Source organism: Helianthus annuus, chromosome 11 (genome assembly GCF_002127325.2).
Source record: "Helianthus annuus cultivar XRQ/B chromosome 11, HanXRQr2.0-SUNRISE, whole genome shotgun sequence".
Lineage (NCBI taxonomy): Eukaryota > Viridiplantae > Streptophyta > Magnoliopsida > Asterales > Asteraceae > Helianthus > Helianthus annuus.
In genome coordinates, this window is record NC_035443.2 from 186,981,280 (window position 1) to 186,989,704 (window position 8,425).

The 8,425-nt window shown below is 36.2% G+C and overlaps 1 long non-coding RNA gene across 3 annotated transcripts; it reads left to right on the forward strand.

Annotated features, from left to right (window-relative positions):
* Nucleotides 1–3,072: 3,072 nt before the first annotated feature.
* LOC110879024 lies at nt 3,073–6,564 on the forward strand. 3 transcript variants are annotated; one of them, XR_002558399.1, is made up of 8 exons: nt 3,073–3,545; nt 4,605–4,683; nt 4,768–4,875; nt 5,004–5,359; nt 5,436–5,529; nt 5,616–5,762; nt 5,840–5,901; nt 6,093–6,564. It is a non-coding gene; the product is annotated as an uncharacterized LOC110879024 (long non-coding RNA). The 3 variants fall into 3 exon arrangements; XR_002558400.2 differs by having other exon boundaries at nt 5,004–5,305; XR_002558401.2 differs by having other exon boundaries at nt 3,138–3,565.
* The last annotated feature ends 1,861 nt before the right edge of the window (nt 6,565–8,425 follow it).

Sequence of the window (8,425 nt, forward strand, 5' to 3'; positions counted from 1 at the left end):
GTTTCGACGCTCGTTACCGACATACGATCGTTACGGACGACTCGAACGATAAAATGAAAATATTATATAATTACGACTCGTTACGGATTCGACGCGTGTTACGGACCTACGCTCGTTACGGACGAAATCGACTAAATAATAAAAATATTATATATTTATGACTAGTTACGTTTCGACGCTCGTTACGGACCTACGCGCGTTACGGACGACTTCGATTAAATAATAAAAATATTATATATCTCCAACTGGTTACGGATTCGACGCGCATTACGAACGACTTCGAGTAAAAAAATATTATATAATTACGGCTCGTTACGGACTCGACGCGCGTTACGGACGACTTCGACTAAATAATAAAAATATTATATATTTATGACTAGTTACGGATTCGACGCGCGTTACGAACCTACACTCGTTACAGATGCCTTCTATTAAATAAGAAAAATATTATATATTTACGAGTAGTTACGTTTTTACACTCGTTACCATGGTTGTAAAACAAGGTTTCTAAGGCCGAGTACTCCTCGAGTAGTCGCTACAAGGCAGGCTGCCGAGGCGACTTTCTTTGACTCCGCCTAATTACTCGGATTCGGTCAAACGTGGTCAACCTCGGCCAGAATTGGATATAATAGGTCAACTCGGGCCTATTTTGACTTAAATAATAATATAACGTAATTTCTATGCCTATCATATTAAAGAATGAATATCATTTTCACGTATTTTGTTATAAATATTAGTAAATTTATGTTATTTGACATATATTTAATCTCCAAAAAGTAATTTCTTTATAATTTATCATGTCCGAGTACTCTCCGCGTAGACCGAGTACTCTCAACTCCCCGGTCGACCGACTAGGGAGCGCCTAGCGACTTTTGCAACCATGCTCGTTACGGACCTGGGTGCGATAAGGACGACTTCCACTAAAAAAATAAAAATATTATATAGTGGTTGAGGGTGCTGGTGAGTGGAACAGAGGTCACGGGTTCGACCCCGCCTTCCGTGTTTTCGCTGCACTTCTGTTTTTCCTTTTAAAACCCAATATATGAAAACCATAGTGTATGTATAAGTTTAATAAGAGATGCAGTCTAACACCAAAAAACATCAGCTGACCAGTGGTGAAGGGTTGTAGCTATGCATACCTTTTTTTTTTTGTTATAAACAGGTATATGAAACAGCACAGCAATTGCATAAGTTAATTAAAAAGCAGTTTAATTATGAGTTAGACACATAGCCCAGTGGTAGGACTGTGTGCACACGACATCTAAATTGCTAGTTCGAATCCGGGCAGACACAGTTTTTGTGTTTTACTTTTAGTTCAATTCCTTTTCAATTATTTTTTGTGTTTTACTTTTAGTTCAATTCCTTTTCAATTATAACTTACATAATTAACAGTTTATATTTTTTTCATTTCATTTCCTTTCTATAATAAAACCTTCAACATTTAACACAAATAATTAACAATTTGTTATAAAAATATTATATAATTACGGTTCGTTACGACTAGTAACGTTTTGACGCTTATTACGGACCTACGCGCGTTACGGACGACTTCGACCAAAAAATAAAAATATTATATAATTACGGCTCGTTACGGACTCGACGCGCGTTACGGACACGACTTCGACTAAATAATAAAAATATTATATATTTACGACTAGCTAGTTACGGATTCGACGCGCGTTACGGACCTACGCTCGTTATGGACGACCTGGACTAAATAATAAAAATATTATATATTTACGACTAGTTACATTTCGACGCTCGTTACGAACATACGATCGTTACGGATGACTCGAATGATAAAATGAAAATATCATATCATTACGGCTCTTACGGATTCGACGCGCGTTACGGACCTAGGCTCGTTACGGACGACATCGACTAATAATAAAAATATTATATATTTACGACTAGTTACGTTTCGACGCTCGTTACGGACCTACGCGCATTACGTACAGCTTCGACTAAATAATAAAAAATATTATATATCTCTGACTAGTTACGGATTCGACGCGCGTTACGGACCTACGCTCGTTACGGACGACTTCGACTAAATAGAGTAAATTGCTAAAATCGTCCCTGACGTTTGTCACATTTGGTAGATCCATCCAAAAAATGTGTTTTTCTCATATGAACCACTGAGGTTTCAAAAAAGTTGCTAAATCCATCCAAAATGACTAATACTCTAACAATACTAAGTTGATAGAGGGGTAATTTTGTCATTCTTTTAATTTATTTAATTTACCCTTTTTTTAACAGGTTATTACACGCCCCCACCCTTTTATGGTTTGGCTTGTATTTTAACAAGAAAAATAAGGTAAAAAGAGAACAAGTCAGATCGGTCAAGCGGGTTGAAAGCGTTCAAATTGTATTATCAGTGCACATAACCTCATATATGGCTGTAACTTCTTGCTGTAGTTGATAATAAAGCTTACCAGTATACGACATGTTGTGCAGCGCTGGCCAGCTGTACCAACAGCAGGAAAAAGACAGAACGAACATCGAGTTTAGATCGGTCGAGCGGGTTTATATGCGTTCAAAGTGTAGATCGGTCAAGCGGGTTTATATGCGTTCAGAGTGTAGATCGGTCAAGTGGGTTTATATACTTCCAGTAGTTGATAATAAAGCTTACCAGACTACGACATGTTGTGCAGTGTTGGCCAGCTGTACCAACAGCAGCAAACAAGACAGAACGAACGAGTTAGGGGCTCAGATGATAAAAAAAATTATGCTAAAAGGGTAAAAGTGATATAATCACAGGGGCCTACAACATCTCTATACTATATATAATATACATATTGAAAGGGAAACTTAGGTCATTTGCCACTTCCCTTAAAATTCATTTAATGCATAATGTACACTCATTATGCACATTAATAGATAAAGCTTTTGGTCCAACTGATGTTATAGCCCAGTGGTTGCAACGGAGGTGGGAAGGTTTACCACCTTGTGGGTTCCTGCTCGGAAGTGCTCAGGTTCGAATCCCACTTCTCCTGAGCTTTGGTCATCTATAGCCCTGAACTGTTTAAAAAAAAAAAAAAAAACTCAGCCATAAAACACACCACACGGATACTAATCCCAAATATCTCATCCACCGTCCACTCAAATCACAATCAGACGGCTATCATTCTCCCTTCACACAAGTTTCTAATTTTTCAAAGCTCACAGAAACGTTACTCTCAATTCTCTCTCTCATTGTTCTTCGTCTCTACACAATGAAGTTTTGGAGGCCAAAATCTATTTCATTGCATCTAAATTTTGAAATCCCGCTCCTCATCCCAAACTTTAATTATCCGCCTTCTTTACATTTGCAAGGAGAGAACCAGAGTAAAAAAGTGAGTTAGAGATAGGACCTGATCGGCGGCTAGGGTTTCGAGGTTATTTTCTCAGGCCACGACAAGGTAATATTAGGGATGCGTGTGAAGGCTGATACATGGGCGGCTATAAGGTTCGGACCACCCGGTAGGTTCAGTTCCCAAATGGTGCATTTGCAAGCAAGTTACCACGAAGCTGCTTCATCGTAAAGTTCCCAAATTATGGCACAGGTCAAATCCTATTTCAAACCGTAATTTCAGTAACCTCTCCGTTATTATTCAATCCATAATGGCGTAATTTTTTTTCAATTTTTTGAAATGTATGCACTCGGTACGATTAAGTTGATATGTGTTCGGTACAGATTGATTTCGTTAATGTCTTCATGATCTGTAAATTGTTTAATTTAGGGTTTCAGTGTTGTGGATAACTTAAATGAAATATGAATTTATGTTTTCGCCCAATATTTAGTTAGTGATTTGTTATTTTCTTATTTTTTTTTACTAACACGGCTAATCTTATTTGTTTTAGTTTTTGATGAAATTTGTGTAAAGATGATGATTTCTGGATGATTGGAACTAGGGATGAGCAAATCGTTCCCGGTACCGGTACCAAAATTACCGAACCGGGTACTTTTTCGGTACCGGTACCGGTACCCACTTTTGGGCATTTTTGGTACCGGTACCGGTTCGGTACCAAGCTAATCCCTAATTGGAACTTTTAGTTGATGAATTCTAGAAGGAATGTGAGACTTATATTTTAGTTGTTTGTGTTTTAACTTGAAAAAAATTATGAGCCAAGTGCAATTCATAATCTTGATATTTATGTTGTTAAAATTTCTTCAGTATAACTAATATGAGTTATATGAATTTGGTTGTGTATCTGTGATTCCTGTTCTGTAATTGCAGGGTGAAACTTGATGATTAATCTAAGCTTTTAATATTCTGTTGTTATTTCATGGTTGGTGAATCGATACATGATGGTTGAAGTGTAAGTGTAAGGGCGATTGTTAGCGATTAAGGAGTCAATTTATGTGACTTTTTTTTCTTGTTTTACCAAAGGGTAATGATTAAGGAGTCACTTTGTGTGACTTTTTTTTTGCTTTACCAATGGCTGATGACAACCATAATCAGCTTGCTTCCGGTTTAGCTTTGATATTAGATGGTGAATATAGGATAGAGAGTGGCCAAAACGACCGTCGTATCTTGTATTGTAAGATTTGGTGAGCATTTAATTCTAAAAGAAGCAAACTAGCCTTTAATTCTAAATCAATTTAGTTTTGGGATGATCAGGAACCAAAGATGGGCAGACAATGGTTGTACGAGAAGGTGACAAAGTGTGTGCTTTCAGATGTCTATGTGGATACAATAGGTGAGGACTACCAGTTTACATTAAATTTATTGAATTTTAAAAGGAACAATATATATTCACTATCTCTTTTCATTGCCTACTTAGCTACTCATTTGCGTGAAAGATGGAGTGCAAACCAAAACGCCAACGCCAACAAAAAGAAGAGCCTATTGGGGAACTCCAAAGACACCAGTGAGGATGATTCAGTCTGAGGTTTGTTTAACTTTATGGTTATGGATGTTCTATATATAATATATCTATGTATTTGGTTGAACCTTTGTTTGTTTGTCTTTAATTTTGCACCACACAATTTATTAATATATTCTTTGTTTTAATATCAGATCAAGCATTTTATCGAAAGCTCAGTTGCGTCTAGCTAAGCTGGATCAGTTAAGGCAAGCAGCCAGAATAGGGGTTGAGGTGCGTATTAAGAAGGAATGTGCAAAGCTAGGGACAAAAGTGGAATTGCGCGTACGTCAAGCAGAGACAAACAGAATGAGAATCTTGAAGTGGAATTGCGCCAATGGAAACCGCCCTGCTCGACTGGGCCATCAACCTGATGGCTGATGTCGTCCAATACGAGCATCTCAACAAGATGAATTCGCACAATATCGGAATGGTTTTCGCCCCAAGTATGATCTAGGTTCGTTATTTTAATCTTGAAGGTTTGGCCATTTTTTGCGACTTTCATCCAAAGGTTTGTTTTTTCGCGTCTTTGTCCTTGGGTGTATTTGTATTGACTATTTTATACTGATCTAACATTGCATACTCAGGTACTGCAATGTAGTCCAGAAGATGCTAATCTCTTGTAGTGCAACTGGAATGTAGTCCAGATGATGCTAATGAAAAATTTAAGAGCTTTAAAAGGTCGTTTTTCTCTGGTGTTTTTTCTTGGCTTAAAGAAGTGTATTTTTTATGAGAATGTATTAAAATCTATTATGGATGATGCATAGTTATGTTGAAACGTTAAAAGGGAAGGGATTTTTGGCAAGCTCTTCTTTGTGCGCGTAAGAGGCGGTTCTACTAGATTTCAACACTCCAACAACGAGGGGATTTATGGCGGATCAGGTGTTGGAGGGTAGCAGCGGATCTGGTATAAGGTAATTACCCAGTTACTTTGTTTAGTTTTGTGTCGACCCATATTTTAAATTTTGAATTTGATTATTTTTTGTTGAAGGTTTTGGTTTGATTAGGAACTATGTAAAAGCAGGTTAGGCTCCTCGATTATATTGGCAGGAGGTACGTCATATATGGGTTTACGTATGATAAATGAGAATGGGAATAGGTTTTAAAAGCTGCCACCCACCTAAGTGTCGTTATTTTAACTTGATTTCTTTGTATTTCATTTTTTCTTGTTTATAATGATCTCTCTCTCTCTCTCTCTCTCTCTCTCTCTTTTTTTTTTTTTTTTGCTGATTTTGATTGTACAGAATGAAAATGGGCTGCAAATGAGTGATAAGTCGATTACAGAGACTGTACTTGGAAGAAGCTCTCTTCGTTTGCACGAGTGGGGACGTGATCCGGTTAGTTCTAGTAGCACAATGGGTGCTACTAAAAAATCAAAGCTTCTTGCTTACGAAGAGCCGTGGATGCTTACGATGAGCTGGTGGAAGAACTTGGAACCGTGAAAGGTAAATGTGCAATTATGGAACAGGCGTTGATTGAGAATAATATCATGCCTCGTCCATCAAGCACACTAGAACAATCCCAATGTGATGCATTAGAGGGTGTTGAAAACATTGATGAGTGAAAGCGATTTAGTAGATTCTATAACTCGTTATTAACATGTAAACACTTTTAGTTTTGTTTGTTTTAGTATTTAAATTTCTATAACTACCACTTTTATTTGGTTGTTTGTAAGATTGATGTTTATTAGTTTAATTAAGAATCGTAATTTGTTCACGAATGTTTCCATATTGCTTTGGTATTTGTTTGTAAATATTGAATATTTTTATCTACATATAGTGTGGTTAATTTCTACAATTTAAATTATATTTACCAACACATCAATGTTTTTTTCAACACAAATTAAGATCAATACCTACACATTTTCAACATTTACCTACACATAATATTACTTTTACCTACACATAAGATTACTTTTACCTACACATATATTCATGCCACGTCAGCTGCCACGTCGGATGCTACCTCAACTGCCACATCAGATGTCACGTCAACTGCCACGTCGGATTCCACGTCAGTTGCCACGTCAAATGTTTTCTAAACAAATTGTTGTACTTTTAACCACACATATAAATGACTTTTAGCAACACATATATGTGTAGGTATGGCTTGCTATTTGCCTACATATAACTTATGTGTGGGTAATGACTTATATCCACAGTCATGAGCCTACACATCATTACACTTATTTTATATGTAGGTAAAGACAACTGACAACACATTATATGCTTTTTCCCACATATACTTTGTGTTGGTAAAGAACCAAATTTCTTGTAGTGGTACCTTAGCGAGATTTTGATCGTTTGTAAGATCATGTGGCAAAGTGCCGTTTTTTGATTAGGAGTTCTTTTACTGACGGAATTTAGTATTCGTATCATCGTGCCCAAATTTATATTTTTCAAAGGTCTTGCCTTGGAAATTGTATGTGATACACTTTGATGTCTTATGGACGTGAAATTTTAGGTTTCATGTGTTTTCTGGTGCATTAGCACAACTTTAGATGTTTCTTACCTGCGTTAATAATTTATGATAACGCATTGGTAATTCTTATATTTTTGGATGGTGTCCCAACTTAATGGGTTTCCAGTATTATTTTGTTGCATGAGTTACGAGGTAGATGATCAAACGAAAGAATGTTTGACATCGAAATTAAAGATATATGCGAGAGATTCCTGATAAAGAAATCTATATTTATTATTGACACATATGCTTGTGTTTTATTCTTAATCAACTTTTGGTATTCCTTATAGATATACATATCTATATTATATATTTCACATACTGTAATATATATACCTTTCATAAGGTTAAATGTATATAATAGATTCATATTTCCAAAATAAGTCAGATATCAGCTCATGATATTATTTAGGGAAATCTTGTCACTTGTTTGACATACTATATACCCCATCTTATCCGATTCGCGCCGGAGAGGTAATCTCAGTATATCCGGACAAGCTGGAGAGTCTGCTACTCTATACCCAGTTTTGCCGGAGAAAATTTTCCATTTCCCATAAATAGTATCTTTTCAAGATTTTAAAAGTGCCTCTTTTATTAGGGCTTTTATCCAGAGTCAAGGAAATTTATATTTCCATAACATATCTTTATTCTAAACTAAGTAATATCAATAAACAAGAATTAATAGCAATTAAGTGCTATTACCTGCCAACCGTCATTCTTATAGCATACCACTATCCATTACTTTATACTTTATATAAGAAATTTTATTTTGAAGCTTATATTAAGGCAAAATTCTTAAGTTCAAGTCTAAATATCATTCAGAGTGCTATCAGATAATATTAAGTTTCTAATTCTCCGTTTAAACTTAGGTATTATTATAACACCTAATTGCGTAAACAAGTGGCTTAGCTTATACTAAGGCATCTTTTCTTATGTTCAAGTCTAACTGCTATCGGTTGTGCTACCATTTAACAGTAATCTCCTAACTCTTTTTATTTAAGCTTAAGTATTATTATCACAACACTTATAGGCTTAAAGCAGTGGCTCTGATACCACCTTTACTGTCACGACCCCAGACCCCATTCTGGACGGAATCGGGAGCCGCGAGCAGTTCAGT